The sequence below is a fragment of the Humulus lupulus genome, chromosome 3 (assembly GCF_963169125.1).
Source record: "Humulus lupulus chromosome 3, drHumLupu1.1, whole genome shotgun sequence".
Classification (NCBI taxonomy): domain Eukaryota; kingdom Viridiplantae; phylum Streptophyta; class Magnoliopsida; order Rosales; family Cannabaceae; genus Humulus; species Humulus lupulus.
The window spans coordinates 22,833,381-22,850,014 of NC_084795.1; the positions used below are offsets into that span (position 1 = coordinate 22,833,381).

The 16,634-nt window shown below is 37.9% G+C and overlaps 1 long non-coding RNA gene across 4 annotated transcripts; it reads left to right on the forward strand.

Moving 5' to 3' along the window:
* Positions 1–3,816: 3,816 nt before the first annotated feature.
* Positions 3,817–6,822, forward strand: LOC133822303 (uncharacterized). Of its 4 annotated transcripts, none has more exons than XR_009887852.1 (5): positions 3,817–4,150; positions 4,237–4,322; positions 4,757–4,798; positions 5,877–5,962; positions 6,593–6,822. It is a non-coding gene; the product is annotated as an uncharacterized LOC133822303 (long non-coding RNA). The 4 variants fall into 4 exon arrangements; XR_009887854.1 differs by having other exon boundaries at positions 5,890–5,962; XR_009887851.1 differs by having other exon boundaries at positions 3,817–4,322.
* Positions 6,823–16,634: the final 9,812 nt, after the last annotated feature.

The following is a 16,634-nucleotide window of genomic DNA, read 5'->3' on the forward strand; positions in this document are numbered from 1 at the left end:
AAAAAAAAGATCACATTGAGATCCCATCCCCATCCCTTCAATTCTCATTCATAATCTGCAGAAAATAGTTGAACCAATATAAAAGTTCCAAACACTGCAGAAATATATAAGCTAACACACACTTTTGTCCAATTTTTCTTTTTCTTAAAACATGTCAACTTGATTAAATATTTAGTCAATTTCATCTCTTTTGTAACAAACAAAACAGCATAACAACAAACTAAATTTTGGTAAAATTGATTTAAAAAAATTCAGCTTCAAGTGAATTCGTCCAAAAAGACCACCATATGAATTGCCTCAACTAAGATTTGACCCTATTTACCTTTCAATCTAAACTACTCAAATAACCATCAAACTAATTAGGCTTGTCAATTTGTTCACTATACTGTGGTAATGCTAAAACCATCTTCTGCAAGTATTGAGTACAAGGCCCATAAATTGTTTGTTGTCAAATTTAACTAGACATTAAACAATACACTTGCTTAGTACAAGCAATCCCTGACATTTCAATGAGTGCAGAAACATAAAGTTTATGAGGCTTAGTATAATCATTAAATGAATATAACTTGACCTTACTTAAATAAGATTTGTTGACCTAAAAAATTAAAAGCATTATGTGCACTATGTTAACAAGTAACTTGCAATTCATTTTCGACATTTAGTTCTCCAAGTTGTTCACCAAATAACATATAGTGTTGACATTCAACAAAATAATATTTTTTTGGTATTTTATCAAACAACTTGAATACATAATAAAAGATAGCACCAATTTTCAATTTCAAAATCAAACCATTTGGAAAGAGATTAATATACATAAAAATAAAGTATGAGTTATGTATTCATATACAAATAAATGTAGTATAATGTTTCACAAGAGGTTGGAGCAACAACAACAAAAGGATTGTTTGAGCACAAAAAAAAATTGAAGAAATCTAATTTTTATGCTATCAACCATATCACTTTTAGCAGCAATATATATATATATCATATTTACATACAACAACAGAGAGAGATACCATGGGAGAGAGGTGAGTTACCATGAGTGTAAGAGGGAGAGAGAGAGAGAGAGGTCAAACCCAGCTATTCCTTAAGCCCCACAACGTACGTCGATCCCCATCCCCGCCAATGAGCCTGCATCTGACACAAGGAAGACCACGAGTCCAGACCCACACCCCTTCCTCGTCACCGTCGTAGCCTTGCTGTAAATTGATCGGGACTAATATCATAGGATCCTTTCTCTCTGTGAGAGAAAACAAAGTGAGATAGAGAAACATTTAAGATAAAACATTACAAACCCATATGCCAAAATAACATTAGAAAACATGTATGACTACCTAACTAATCACAGATTGTCCATGAAGCTCCTTGAATCCACGGAAAACCCCTGAAAAATCCAAAGGAAAATAATCTCGTGCCCTTCGTCGAATAAGAGGCTTGGGGTAGTTGAAATCTCGCTGGAAAGTGCAAGAGGCGGACGACTTCAGATCGTTAGTTGACAGCCATGGGCAGCTCGTACGGTGGTGAGCTTGCAAGGGTCGATGTTTCGAGGGTTGACGGTTCGATTGGGCTGGCGTGTGTACGACTTCGGCAATGGGACGACGACCGTTCGAGCCTGGCAGAGGCAACTCAGTACTGAGAGAGAGAGAGAGAGAGCTTTGGAGGAGAGAGAGAGGGAAAAGAGGGAAAGAGAAAAGCTTTAGATTCAGATTTTTCTTTTTATTTTAAACTTTTTTTATTTATTTAATTACAAAAAAAATATGATTTTTAATATATAAATTCATTTTAGTCAACACAATTTTTTTTTATTTAAATTAAAAACATCATGATATTTATTTCCAATAATAATATATCGATGGGGTGATCAAAATTTCTTTTATTTTGAATCTCATAATTTAAAACATAAATCTTTAATTCTTGATAAATCCCATTTATCAAATTTAAAGATTTCTTATTATTTATTTCTCAAAAAATAATAATATAATTAAACAAAAATAAAACACTTTAAATTAAATTTATTCTCTATTTCTAAATTTTAATGTCACTTATTAATTATTCCAAGGAATAATAAATAATTTGGGACATAAATCCATATATTATCCCATTATACAATTAAATCAACGCCGATTTAATTTTCATAATTTTCCAATTAAATCACCTTTTTAAATAAACATTATTTTCCCCTTAAAATTATTAGGGTAGAATTTGCGGGATGTTACAGTTAGGAGAAAAAAATAAGAGTCAAGTATGGGATTGGATTAGCGTGATGGAGCTGAGCAATTTTAGCCTTCTGCAGCTTTCTTCTCTTTATTTTTTATTTCATACTGAATTTTAATTTAAGACTATACTGCATTTTTTTTAAAAGGCAATGCCGACACTCTATTGGAGCAATGCCGACAACTATAGCTGTCGGCATTACCCCAATAGGGACTGCCGACTTTGCCTTATAAAAAAACTAATATTTTAAACATGCATTGGGGAGACATCAGAGGCTTGTGGATGGGGGGGGGGGGGGGGGGGACGTTTTTTTCGTCCATGAAATTTGAGAGAAAGTGAGGGAAGAAGACGATCCGATTGGGTTATGTCTTGCAACTTTATTGCGACGACATGTTGTCACAATAGAGCAAACAAATGTCGTCTCAGTAGATGAAACACACAGTTTTCATTAATGAAAATAACCTATAGCAACAACATGTCATCGCTATAGAGAGTTCCCAAAATTTAATTTTTCAGTTCTAAATTTTGTTGGGGGAAAGTTTCCCACCATTTTTTTCCAGACCTCTGTGATGACTTTTTCGTCGCTATAGGTTATTACCAAGAAAATAAAACATTAATAATAAATAATTTTGGCGTTGTATATTCCCTTCAAAAAAATTAGAGACCTATTGCCACGACATGTCGTCTCTATAGATCAAGATATTTTGAACCTACAGCGACGACGTCTATTGCAACGATATGTCCTCCCTGTAGGTGTTTAATAAAAAATAAAAAATCCAAATTTCGTGGTTTTATGTGTTAGGAAATTCTCTACAGTGCGGTCGCTATAGGTTATTACCAAAAAAATAAAAAATTAATAATAAATAATTTTGGCGCTGTATATTCCCTCCAAAAAATTTAGAGACCTATTGCGACGACATGTCGTCTCTATAGGTTTAGATATTTTGAACCTATAATGACGACATCTATTGCGACAACATGTCCTCCTTGTAGGTCTTTAATAAAAAATTAAAAAAAATGAATCCAAATTTCGTGGTTTTATGTCTTCTATGGCGAGGGGGGGGGGGGGGGTTGGGGACATTTTTTTTGTCCATTAAATTTGAGAGAAAATGGGACAAAATGAGGGAAGAAGAAGACCCGACTAAGTTATGTTCTGCAACCCTATTGTGACGACATGTTGTTGCAATAGAGCAAATAAATGTCGTCTCAGTAGATGAAACACAGTTTTCATTAATGAAAATAACTCATGTCATTGTTATTGAGAGTTCCAAAAATTTAATTTTTCAATTCTAAATTTTTTTGGGGGAAAGTTTCCAACCATTTTTTTAAAACCTCTATTGCGATGACATTTGTCATTGCTATAGGTTACTACAAAGAAAATAAAATATTAATAAAAAATAAAAAATAATTTTGGCGCTGTATATTCCCTCTAAAAAATTTAGAGAACTATTGCAACGACATGTTGTCTCTATAGGTCAAGATATTTTGAACGTCTATTTTTAATTTAAATAAAAAGAAATTGTGTTAACTAAAAAGAATTTATATATTAGATATCAAATATTTTTTAATTAAATAAATAAGAAAATTTTAAAATAAAAAAAAATCTGAAACCCTCTTTCCCTCTATCTTCCCCAAAGCTCTTCCCTCTTTCCCTCTATCTTCCTTCTTTTCCCTCTATCTTCCCCGAGCTCTATCTTCCCTCTTTCCCTCTATCTTCCTTTTTTCCCCTTCTTTTCCCTCTATCTTCCCCGAAGCTCTCTTCTCCGAAGCCCTCTTTCTCTCTCTCTCACTACTGTGTTGCCTCTGCCAGGCCCGAACGACCATCATCCCATCGCCGGAGCAGTACACGCGCCAGCCCAATCGAACCGTCGGCCCTCGAAACGTCGACCCCCTTGAGCTCACCACGACACGCGTTTCCCAGGGCTGTCGACCAACGGTCCGAAGCCGTCTGCCTTTTGTGTTGCTATATGTTTGTTGGCTCTTGTATTTCCATTTTTAGTTTGATTAACTTCCAATCTACAGAGAGATGCTTTTGCTCATACAACTAAGAAGAGGTGTTGGTTTCTTTCTTCTGACAACATAAAGTCTTTTGTTTGTATGGCTTTTAGGTAAGTGAAAATAAAAGCTTTGATAACTTCTTTTTGCCACTTTGAATGCTTTGTTTATGATTTTCTTATAACTCTGGGATCAACAAATTAATCAGTCATCAAATATATATATGTATTTGTAGTACGTAAAGAAATAGTATATATATATATGCATATCATGAACTTTGGGTAATGTAGAGTATTTGATTTTTGTGTATGTACATATACAATAATTTTCCTTGGAAAAATGCACAGAGCAAGACCTATAGAGAAGAGTTTGTTTTGAATTATTTTTGGTGAAGAGTATGTTGGGTCATTTCCTTACCAGATTTTCAACACTTGATTTTCTTCTGGAAATTTTCCAACAATTCTAGGCACCACCTGCTACCAGTCTAGAGTTTCATTATTGTACCAAGCTAAATCCCTTCATAATTGATTTGGCTTGTTTTGTATAGATGTCCAAGAAGAGCAATAGGTGAGCAAGAAGCAAGGAACAGGTGAGTGAAAAATTGATTGACTTTGAAGCTTTTCCTTTGGTGTTGAGTTATGAAATAAACTACTACATCTTTAAACTAAAAGATTAACAAGATGACTAAAGATATCTCAGTGAAAAAAGAGTTAAAATATGCATGACGGTTGTATATTATGTATGTAAGTGCAATGGGGTAGTTCATATGGAGGTGTGTGTGAATAGTGGATTGGTTGGAATATATGATGGTGTGGTGAGGTTATGCAAGTTAGGCGTGTGTGTGTTAGAGGTGTAGTGGGATTATGCAGGTTGGATTAATATATTCGAAAGGGTAGAACAATTAGTGGTCTATGAACAAAAGTGTGAAAAGAAAAATTGGCAAAGACAAGGGCTATTTAATTGCTAGTGGAAGAAAAAGTGAAACATGGCAAGACAAGAACTATTTTACAATTTAACCCAATTCTTAGTATTATTAGTCAATTCTCATTATTTGTTTATGTTGTAGTCAATACATAAATTATATTGCATTTATCTTATAAGAATATTGCTTTTATTATAATATTTTTTTGTACATTTGCTTGCTTACATTATATGAGCATTGCTTTTATTATATTATTCATATAGTTGATCCATTATTATGCTAATAGTAACCAAAACTATAAGATAACATGAACATAACATGTGATTATTGTAGGCATTTACTTTTACGTGCTAGGTGTAGACTTTAGGCCTTTATTAGTTTCTTTTATAGTCATCATATTGCTTTTATCTTATATGATCATCACTTTTATTATAATAATTGTTTTGTACCTACTTGATTGCTTGCTTTTATTAGAAAAATATGAAGAGTTGCTTTTTTTTATTGATGGGAAACTTGTGAAGACCCTCAAAATCAAGAATTGTCATAGACATTATTGATGCTAAAACAGATACTAGTAAACGATAAGAACTAATGCCAAATTCCATAAAGAGTGATGTAGAATGGAGAGGTTTGGTTAAACAAAATTATATCAAAGAACATATGATACATTTATAACTAGTTGATTTAATGTTTATATATGTAACTAGTTTATATAAAATTAGTTGCCACTAATAAGTTTTTGTAGTCATTTTTTTAAGATGGTACTCCATCAATAAGTGGAGGACGGTCCAATATTCTTCATCTTTCAAAGCTTGCTATTGATTAAAAGAGGTATATATTTTTATTCTTTTTAATATTATACATGTGTATGTTAGAGGAGTTTGAATATCTTAAATATTCATCCATAGTGAAGTAGGTTTTGAGAATTCTGTGTGCTGCGGTGATAACGGAAGATTGAGAACTTGCATGTTTTAGTGAAGTAGGTTCTGAGAATTTTGTGTACTGCGGTGATATATGGATGAAAACCTGTGTGTTCTTTGATTTGGTTGACATGTTTGTGTTGATTGTGACAGATGGCTAGGCTAGTAAATTAGGGGATATGATGTCCGATTTTCTATAGATTTTTTTGTACTTAGTTTTGTGTGGAAATATGAAAAAGATGACTGTCACTGTTTTGAATGGATTAATATGGTAGATTTATGGTCTATTTTGTTGCTGATTTTGGTGTAGTTTGCTACTGTTTTGAAATATCTCTATGTACTGGATGAATAACATTTTATGAAATAGTACTATCTAACAAGATATTGTTTGCTCCTTGACTATATGAATACCTATAATGATAATGATAGTTTAATTCTCGCATTTATTATATATATATATTTATAATTGTTGTGTGTCTACTTATTTATAAGTTTGAATTATAATATATTTATAATTAAATAACTTTTTTATAATGTGCAGGTCTATATTGAGATGCATTTCTTTGGCGCAATACTAGACAACATTGACAGTTGAAGTTTTTAGAATAAAAAATATATTTCACTAACATTGTATACATTTCTTGTTTAATATTTGGTGATGATAAAATTTGATTGTAGTATAAACTATCATGTAATATGATTTTGTAAGCCGAGTAGACTAAATACTGAAATGATATTTTTGAGTAATTAATAAAAAATTATTTTGTTGTATTTTCTTTTCAAATTTTAGAAATCTAACATATATAATACATTTTGGATACTCAAAGGGATAGATTTTTTCTAAATCAAAATGAAAAATGTAGCTGCATTTAAAAAAAAAAAAACTTTTAAGGGCATGCAAAGCAAGTCCTAAAAAATTACTTAAAGGCACTCAACCAGATTTTTTAGGACTCAACATTCGCGAGTCCTAAAAAACCTCAGTTTTTAAGGCTCTCAAATAGAGGACTCGCAATGCTAGTCCTAAAATACCTTTTTTTGTAGTAGTGTTAGCATTTGAAGTGGTAAGATCATCTTTTCAAGGAATAAGACCCCGATCGATCGAAAGGACAAAGTCCTAAGGAATAAGATCATTTCCTTGGTAAAGGTATTGTGGAGGAACACTGTTGTTGAGGAGGCAACCTGGGAATTAGAGTCTGATATGCTGCAGCAATATCCCAAGTTGTTTGAATAAAATTTCGGGACGAAATTTTTTTTCGGTGGGGATAATTGTAATATCCGTTTTCCTAGAAGGGAAATTTCGTAATTTTTCCACTGTGTGCAATGGAATATTGGATATGCATGATTTCCAATGGAAATAAAATTCATGGTTTCTCATGTTTGAGTTTTTGTGGAATCACAACATGAGAATAATGTCAAGTGAATAAATAACGGCTTGGGTTAAGTAAGTTGTTATTTATTTAATTAAAAAAAAATTATTATTATTATGAGCTGAATTTTTTAAAAAAAAAAATTACTTTTAAGGGCATGCAAAGCGACTCCTAAAAAATTACTTAAAGCACTCAACCAGATTTTTTAGGACTCGCAATGGGAGTCCTAAAAACTTAATTAAAGGCACCCAACTAGATTCTTTAGGACTTGCACCAGATTTTTTAGGACTTGCAATGCGAGTTCTAAAAACTTAATTAAAGGCACTCAACCAGATTTTTTAGGACTCGCAATGCGAGTCCTAAAAAACCTTAGTTTTTAAGGCTCTCAAATAGAGAACTCGCGCCCTGCGAGTCCTAAAAATCCTCTTTTGTAGTAGTGTAATAATATGAAATGTTCAAATAGTAGATACATATACTTGCGTATATAGTTTAAATAAATAATGAAATTAATTAAATTGAAAATGACTTGTACAACTTTGATTGCTTTGTGAGTGATGTGAGAAGATTCGTCCATCTAGTTATACTTTGAATTCTAAATACATTTCTTTTTTATGTTCTTTTTTTCTTTTCCTTTTTTGTTTTGTTTCAACCATAATTTCTTGTAATATCCATCTTTTCGTTTCATGGGTATATTGGTACTTTTGTCATGTGAGGGCAATTTGGTAACTTAATATTCTTGAGGGTTATTTTTGTAATTTTGTGAAATTATGTGATTATATGAATATGTATATGTGATATTTGTTACACCCAGATTTCGAGGATATGAACTTTGACCTCGAAATTCAGGGTTGTAAGGTGTAAGCTCGAAATAAGCAAGGTCATTATAAGGTCCACCAGTCACAGATCTCATGAACTCGAATAGTGTGTAGCCTCAATGGTGTTTTGAGTCTATAAAGTGAACTCGCAACTCACAATAAGCAAGGGTTCGACACTTGTATAAGTTTCTTGACGCGTCTCCTACCCTTAGACAAGATGGTCTGAGCTCGAGAGGAGAAAGCTCGAAGGTGACAACTTTGTCAATGATTACTTGTTGGGAGCATAGGCGAAGTGAGATGACGAGCTCGTAATAGACAAACGGTCTCGAAGACACATGGGTCCAGCATCTGAACACGTCAGGTGAGTGTGAATGAATTTATTGTTATAAATTCTCAATATTTAAGGGATCTAATGTAATATTGTTATTAAATCCCACATTTTATGGGATATTACCGTGTGCATAGCAAATAATGCATTTATTGGCATTATTTTATTTGATTTATAGAATATCTTCTCGATATATGTGGGAAAGAATTCTGAGACCTTCTCTATAAATAGAGATGTGAGCTTCATTTGGAAGGGACGAAAATATTGAGATTTGGAGAGAAAACTCTTGGCAACTATTCTCTGAAAGTTTCCAGAAGATTCCAAAGAGCTAATAATATAAAATCGTGGACTAGGCAGATTTGCATTGCTGAATCACGTAAAAAGATCTTGTTCTTATTCTTTTTATTCATTTCCTCTGGCATATTCTTGTTTAATTGCTCTCCTTTTATAGTTGACGAAAAACGACTTCAACAGTTTGGTGCTTTTATTGAGAGCCATTAAATAGTGCATGAGTCTATTTAGTCAGAGAGCCTCTCGGATCAGCAATGGCCACGGCAAACAACCCCAATATACCTGAGGAGGAAATTCCTCATGATGAAGAGTACCCCCAATGGCCTGGAAAACAGCCTACGGTGGATCCCGATCCCAACGAAAGGAGTGACTCATCCAACTCTAGGGGACCACCTGCTCCCAGGGCCGACGACATGTATTATAATCGCGAGAGATACGTTCCAATTGTGGAACTTGAGAATTTCCAACTGCGCAAATAGTTGGTAGAAGCTACAAAATGCAATGAAGAGCTAGCCAGAATAGTTGCTGAAGCGCAAGCGCCTCCTCGAGACACTCAGGCCCCAACTCGTAGGACTAGGGGGCGTCATCGTAAGAATGCAGCCACCAGGAGGGCGGAACTAGCACCGCCACCAACATCCCATCTTGTTCAGGCGAGACCCCGGAGGGGAAATTAGGATGAAACTACTACCAACCCGACTGCAGAAGCACAAACAGGAATGGAGAATAACCAAGCCCCCTCAATGGCTTAGACCCCAAATCCCGTTGCTACATAGAACATCCCGGAACCTTACTAGGAAAATTCTGGACCATCAAGACCACATAATGGGAGGCAACCACCATTTCCTATAAGGCACCCACCATTGCCAATAAGGCTTCCTCACCAATCTAGAGGGCTCTGCGACTTATCCACCAAGATATGGATCGACAGGCTAGATGCGGACAAGGAAATGGAGGAGAAGCTCCCCGAAATCGTAGGGCTCCTTAGCTTACTATAAGCCAAATGTAACGATCATAAGATGTTGGGACAAGGAGACAAGCAAGGGACCCACCTCACAATCACCGAGCAGCAAGCTATGTAACTGAAAACTCAGATTACACTAGGTCTGTGAGCATTTATGACATGGAGCCAAGAAATGTTAGGAATCGAGGAGATCGCCTTGATCTACAGGAAAATTTAAACCATAATCGGGGACGTGATAATCCCCCAAACCTAGATCTATGAGATCATCTAAATGGCCGCAAACAACCGATTTATAATCCTGCATCGAGACATGGATTTGGAGTTGTTATCAATGATAACCAGCTCCCTCAGGTCCAGGTTAGGCCTCCCATTGATCCTGTCCAAGAAAGGATTGAACAATTGGAGAGAGCATTTAGGCTCTCACAGAACGAGCGTAGCCGGGAAAGGGATGAAGAGTTTGATGAGGAGCTCGAACATTCGCCCCACATATCTCTAACACCCCGTTTCCTCAAGGGTTTAGAATTCCTCATGTCCGGCCATTCGATGGAAATTTGGATCCATACAGCCACCTGAGCACGTTCAACACAATTATGCAAGCCGACAATGTAGGCTACGAGCTTAGGTGTATGCTGTTCCCAGCCACTCTCACAGGACCAGCAAAAAACTGGTTCGAAAAGTTCAAAAGACATTTGATCGCATCCTAGGATCAGTTGTCGAGAGATTTCAAGAAATAATTTAAGGCTATGGTTGACATTAGGCATGAAGCTTCAGCCTTAACCAATGTCCGACAGCAGCTAAACAAATCACTGAAAGGTTACCTCACAAGGTTTAACTTAGAAGTGGCTCGAGCTCGAGATGTCGATGATAGTGGTCATTTAATGGTAGTTTGGGCCAGTGTAATGCCATGAATTCCTCTATGGGAAGATATACAAAGGAAGCTTGTTAGGTCTTTAACCGAGTTTAATCGAAGAACCCAAAGGTTTGTTAATCTAGAAGAGGCGAGGTCAGCACTGAACATGACCTCTCAGCCATAACTACAACAACAAATGCAAACTTTGCTTCGACCTCGGCGGATCCCACGACTTCAAAACCTCCCGGGGACAACCCTCCCAAGAGAAAGAAAAATGAAGGGAATAACCCCGAGGCGGGTGGAGGAAAGAAGAAGAAAGGGGAAAGATACTTCTCCGTATACAAAGTGTATATCGAGCTCAATGAGTCTTGGGAGAATATCTACCTGGCTAATGAAAACCAGGTCCCATTCAGACGACCTGACCCCATGAGGAACCAAAAGGCAAAAAGAGACTCTAGGAAGTACTATAGATTCCACCGGGATATCGGACATACAAACGATGAATGTCGACAGTTAAAAGACGAGATCGAAGGATTGATCTCGAGGGGATATTTCGGGCAATACGTGAGAAACCGAAATCCCAACCAGGCTTCCACCAGCGAAAGGGCAGCAGCTGCACCACCTGCCCAAAATATTAACTCCCGAATACGGGAGGGTGAGCGACCCCCTCCGATTGATGGAGAAGATGTCATAACAATCTCGGGGGGGCCTCATATCGCAGGATTGGGCAAGAATGCCCAAAAAATATATGTAAATGAACTCAAAACTGGTGACGTTTCCCTCTACGAACCTGAACCAAGAGCTTCGAAATAACAAAGGGTTGAAACTCAACCCATAACCTTCACCAAAGAGTACGCATCTCATGTCCAGTTTCCCCATAATGACCCCTGGTCATAACCTTCCAGCTCGTGAACAAGAGGGTACAACGAATCCTGATTGATAATGGGAGCTCGGTGAATATCCTCTATAAATCCACTCTAGAAAAGATAGGACTCGTTCTTCACGACCTAAAAGCCTGTGCAACCACGCTGTACGATTTTCCAGGAGAAGGGATCGCCTGTATGGGATCCATTGAACTCCTTGTGACCTTGGGAGACTATCCTGTCTCTGTAACCAAGATGATGGTGTTTGTTGTGATGGATCATATATCTGCCTACAATGTACTGCTCGGGAGACCCGCCCTAGTGGGGCTGGGGGTAGTTTCATCTGTTGGCATTTGGCCATCAAGTTCCCGACTTCTGGTGGCGTCGGGACTTTGAAAGAGGACCAGCTTGCAGGAAGGGAATGATATAGCATTTCCATTAGAGGGAAGAAACAAACTAGTGCACAGGCACTTGTCATAATCCAGAACAAGGACGGAAGGATCTTCGAGATAGATGAAGAGATCGACCCTGGAATAGAGGGAAGGGCTGAACTCAAACCACTAGAAGAGCTCAAAGAGGTCAGGCTCGAAGAAGTTGATCCCACAAAGACTGTGAAGGTGGGGAAAAACTTTCAGAAAGAGCGAAGTAGCAATTAATTTGCTTCTTAAAAGAGAACCAGGATGTCTTTGCATGGTCACATTTGGACATGGTAGGGGTAAGTACAAATGTGATAAGCCATGCACTTAATATTGACAAGAGCTTCCCCATGAAGCAGTAAAAACTAAGACTCCTGGACGATGATAGAAAGAAAGCCCTAAAAGAGGAAGTCGACAGGTTAAAGGGAAATCAGTTCATACGAGATGCCTTCCATCCTGATTGGATCGCCAATCAAGCATTGGTTCCGAAACCCAACGAAATATGGCGAACCTCTATCGACTACTCCGACCTTAACAAGGCATGCCCTAAGGATTGTTTTCCCTTACCGCGGATCAATCAACTCGTAGATGCCACGGCAAGTAACGACCTCATGTCGTTCATGGATGCTTATTTTGAATATAACCAGATTGCCATGCACGCGCCGGACCAAGAACATACGAGTTTTGTAACCGATAAAGGGCTATACTACTACAATGTCATGCCTTTCGGGCTTAAAACTGTTGGAGCAACATACCAAAGACTTGTGAACAGAATGTTCTCCGAGCAGATAGGGAATAACATGGAAGTTTATGTTGATGGCATGCTAGTCAAGTCTAAACATAACAATAACCATGTGAATGACCTCGAAGAATGCTTTTCCGTATTATGAAGATACAACATAAAACTTAACCCACAAAAATGCTCTTTCGGAGTATCTTCGGGAAAGTTTCCAGGTTTTATAGTAAACGCGCGTGGGATAGAGGTTAATCCTGACAAAATCCAGGAATTGATCAATATGCCTTCACCTTGAAATCATAAAGATGTCCAGAGTGTAACTAGATGGATGGCGGCATTAAGTAGGTTTGTATCAAAATCTACAAACTGTTGTCTTCCATTCTTCAACCTTTTGAGAGGAGGCAAAAAGTTTGAGTGGATTGATGAATGTGAGCTCGCATTCCAAGATTTAAAGAAGAATCTCACGGAACCTCTGATCATGTCAAAACCTATCACAGGAGAAGTCTTATACTTGTATCTCGCTACTACCGAGCACACCATTAGTGTTGTGCTCATCTGAGAAGACAAGAAGGTACAAAAACCAGTATACTATGTCAGAAAAATGTTACTGGGGGAAGAATTGAGATAACCTTTAATGGAAAAACTGGCTCTCAGCCTGATCCACTCATCTCGGAAGCTCCGACCTCTTATTTCCAAGCACACCCTATCCATGTGTTGACTGACCAACCACTGCGACAAGTCTTTTCCAAGCCAGAGCCCTCGAGTAGATTGTTAAAATGGGCAGTCGGACTCAGATAGTTCGAAATCACTTATCACTCGAGAACGACCATAAAAGGACAAGCCCTGGCAGATTTCATCGTAGAATGTAGTAGTGTGTCTGACGACGAGGTTATAACCCCAGCCCGCAAGCTGTGGAAACTTTATGTCGACGGGTCTTCCAACGAAAATAGACCTGGGGCAGAATCACTCCAACAGGGAATTGTTTTCATTCCGCCTGGAGGTTCAGCTTCAAAGCATCTAATAATGAAGCTGAATATGAAGCATTATTGCCAGGACTTTGAATAGCCAAGGAACTTAAGGCAAAGGCAATACACTACTATAGTGATTCGCAGTTGGTAGTCAACCAAATTTTAGGGGAATATCAAGCTCGTGGCATAAGAATGGCTGCATATTTAGAAAAATCCAAGGCTTCACTCTAACAATTCGAATTCTACACCATAGAGTAGGTTCCCCGAGAACAAAACTCTAATGCGGACGCCTTAGCCAGGCTCGCTACATCCAACGAGGCCGACACGCTGAACATAGTGCCAATAGAGTTCCTATCGACCCCTAGTATCAACGAGCCTGAAGAAGAAAACATACTGTAACGACCCAAATTTGCTAATAAGGCTTAAGGGCCTTTATTAGTGTGCCGGGAGGGCATAATTGGGATTAGAGTGAATAATACTTATTTGAATGTGATACTATGTGATTAATGGTGCCTAAATGATATTATATGATAATTTATGATATTATGTGATAATATGAAATAAATATGTTATATATGTGAGAACCATATTATTATGTGGATAATTCTGTAGCCGGCGACTCGAGGCGATCCTAGGGCTAGATAGCGGGAAAAGTCACAACGGGGCATTATAATTGACTTTGGACAAGTCAATGAGTATTTTAGGTATCGGGTAGTGATTTAGACTATCGGGTGATGAAAATAAATAATTGGAGATATATTTGAGGTTAGGATGTCTAGGCGGGATTATTGGGGGATTTTACCGTTTTGCCCTCGGGGATGTTTCCGGTACCCCGAGCTCTGGGGTTAGTCTGATAACTTAAGGATAGAATTAAGGAATATGTTAGAAAACAGTAGACATAAGTTTAAACCGACCTTTCTCTCCTCTCTCTTCTCTCTCTTAGCAAAGGCAAAACCCTGATTTTCAAGGGGGAAATTGACTGAAACTTGGGGGAATTGAAGGGCTGAACCAGAGGATTAGCTCAAGGAACTAATCAAGGGTTGAATTAGAGCCAGGGTAAGCATTAATTTTTGTTTCTGAGGTTAGAAATTTAAGGAAAAATGGCTGAGTTTTTAATAGTTGTGGTTTGGACATTCAAGGTGGAGTTGAGGCTTAAAACTCTGAAGGTAGGCCAGGGGATCCTTGGAGAAACGATTCTACAGCTGAGGTAAGGTTTAATTTAAAGTTTGATGGTTGAATTTGAGAGTTTTCATGGCTAGTTTTGAGTTTTGTGGGTTTGAAATCTCAGAAATTGGAATTGGGATTTTGGTGAGTGTTAGGCTGGATTTTTGGTTGGATTGTGTTATTTAAATCATTCTAATGATGTTGTTATTAATTGGTTTTGAGTTAGGGGCTTTGGGATGGCTTAAGGTGAGGTTTAGAGATTGAAAATAGTGGATTTTTCTAGGTTCGAAGGGTCGGGCCGCGGCATGGTTCTTGGTGAGCCGTGGCCCTTCGAGGTTGTTGCATGTTGAGGAAAGCGGGCGGGCCGCGGCATGGTCCAAGCAATGTCGCGGCCCTTACCTGTTTTTGTGCCTTAGATGGTTCTGTTTGGGGGCCATGACGCGGAATGGGTGGCCTAGGCCAGGGCGCTTAAGGGATTTTGGGATTTTGAGATTTTAGGCTTGGGAATTTAACCTAGGGTGCTCGGGATTGAATCTTTTACCATATTTGGTGAAGTTCAATGATCCGGGGACTAGAACTTGGTTTGGAAACTCATTTAAGATTGTTAATGGTATCTTTCATCATGGTTGTGACTAGGTGCTAAGCTAGGGCTCGGGGATCGGATCGTGCTCAAGGAGTAATCGCCCGTAGCTAATTCATCTAGAAGCTAAAGGTAAGAAAACTACACCCGGTTGAATATTTGAACGGGACTAAGGGCTCCCTGATATATATGATTGAAAGAATGGTATTATGCCATGTAAATTGTAAACCAACAGCCTAAGCGTGCCACGGTTAACTTGTGCGATTGGCACGGCTCGGACACTAGTATCCGAGGACAGCTTATTATGCACTGAGCTCGGTTTAAGCGGGCTGGAGTCAGTGGGTTAAACAAAGGGTGCGACCTAAGGTGTTGACCCTAGTATTTGTGTTAATTGATTATTATATTTGGCTATGAATGAGATTAAGGAGATTGTTGAATAATCTGAGTATAGATGAGGTTACTTGCACCTTGAAGTGTGCTTATATGCTGTGGATTGAATATCTGAACGAGCTTATTGGAATGTCTGATTGGTAATATTGTTTACGCTGTTTATGTTGTTTTCTTGCTAGGCCTTAGCTCACGGGTGCTGCGTGGTGCAGGTAAAGGCAAGGGCAAGATCAATCAACCTTGATTGGAGAGCTCTGCAGGGTGAATGTACATGTCAGGCCGCTCAACCGCCACGGTTAAGGAGATTACAGGGACAAGAGGACCAGAACCTTGTATTTTGCCTTAGTATGGATAATGTTTACTTTTAACCGTTGAGTTTTGTAAACTGGCTTTTAAACTTTGTACTTCTGGGGATCCCTTCTGTAAATTGTTTATAACTTATAAAATGTAACTATTGAGGCCAAAATGTCTTTTAGCCTTAAAACACTTTAGCTAATGACACATTTTGATTAAACGACTTAATTAGCAAGTCTCACACCTTTACAAATACACAGTGTAGCGGTCTTGGCTATCCAGGGCGTTACACATACGCATTATTGACTCCGAACCAACCTGGATGACCCTAGTAGTTGATTACCTCAAAACTGGCATCCTCCCAGCAGAACGGAGCAAGGCTTAGAAATTGATGTACCAGATTCCGAGGTACACTATTGTGGAAGGAAGGTTATATTAGAGAGGATATTCTATGCCACAACTCCGGTGTGTGACTCCACCCGAGGCAAAGAAAGTCCTAGAAGAAATTCATGAAGGATTTTGTGGATACCACACTGGGGGCATAGCTTGTCGAAGAAAATTAT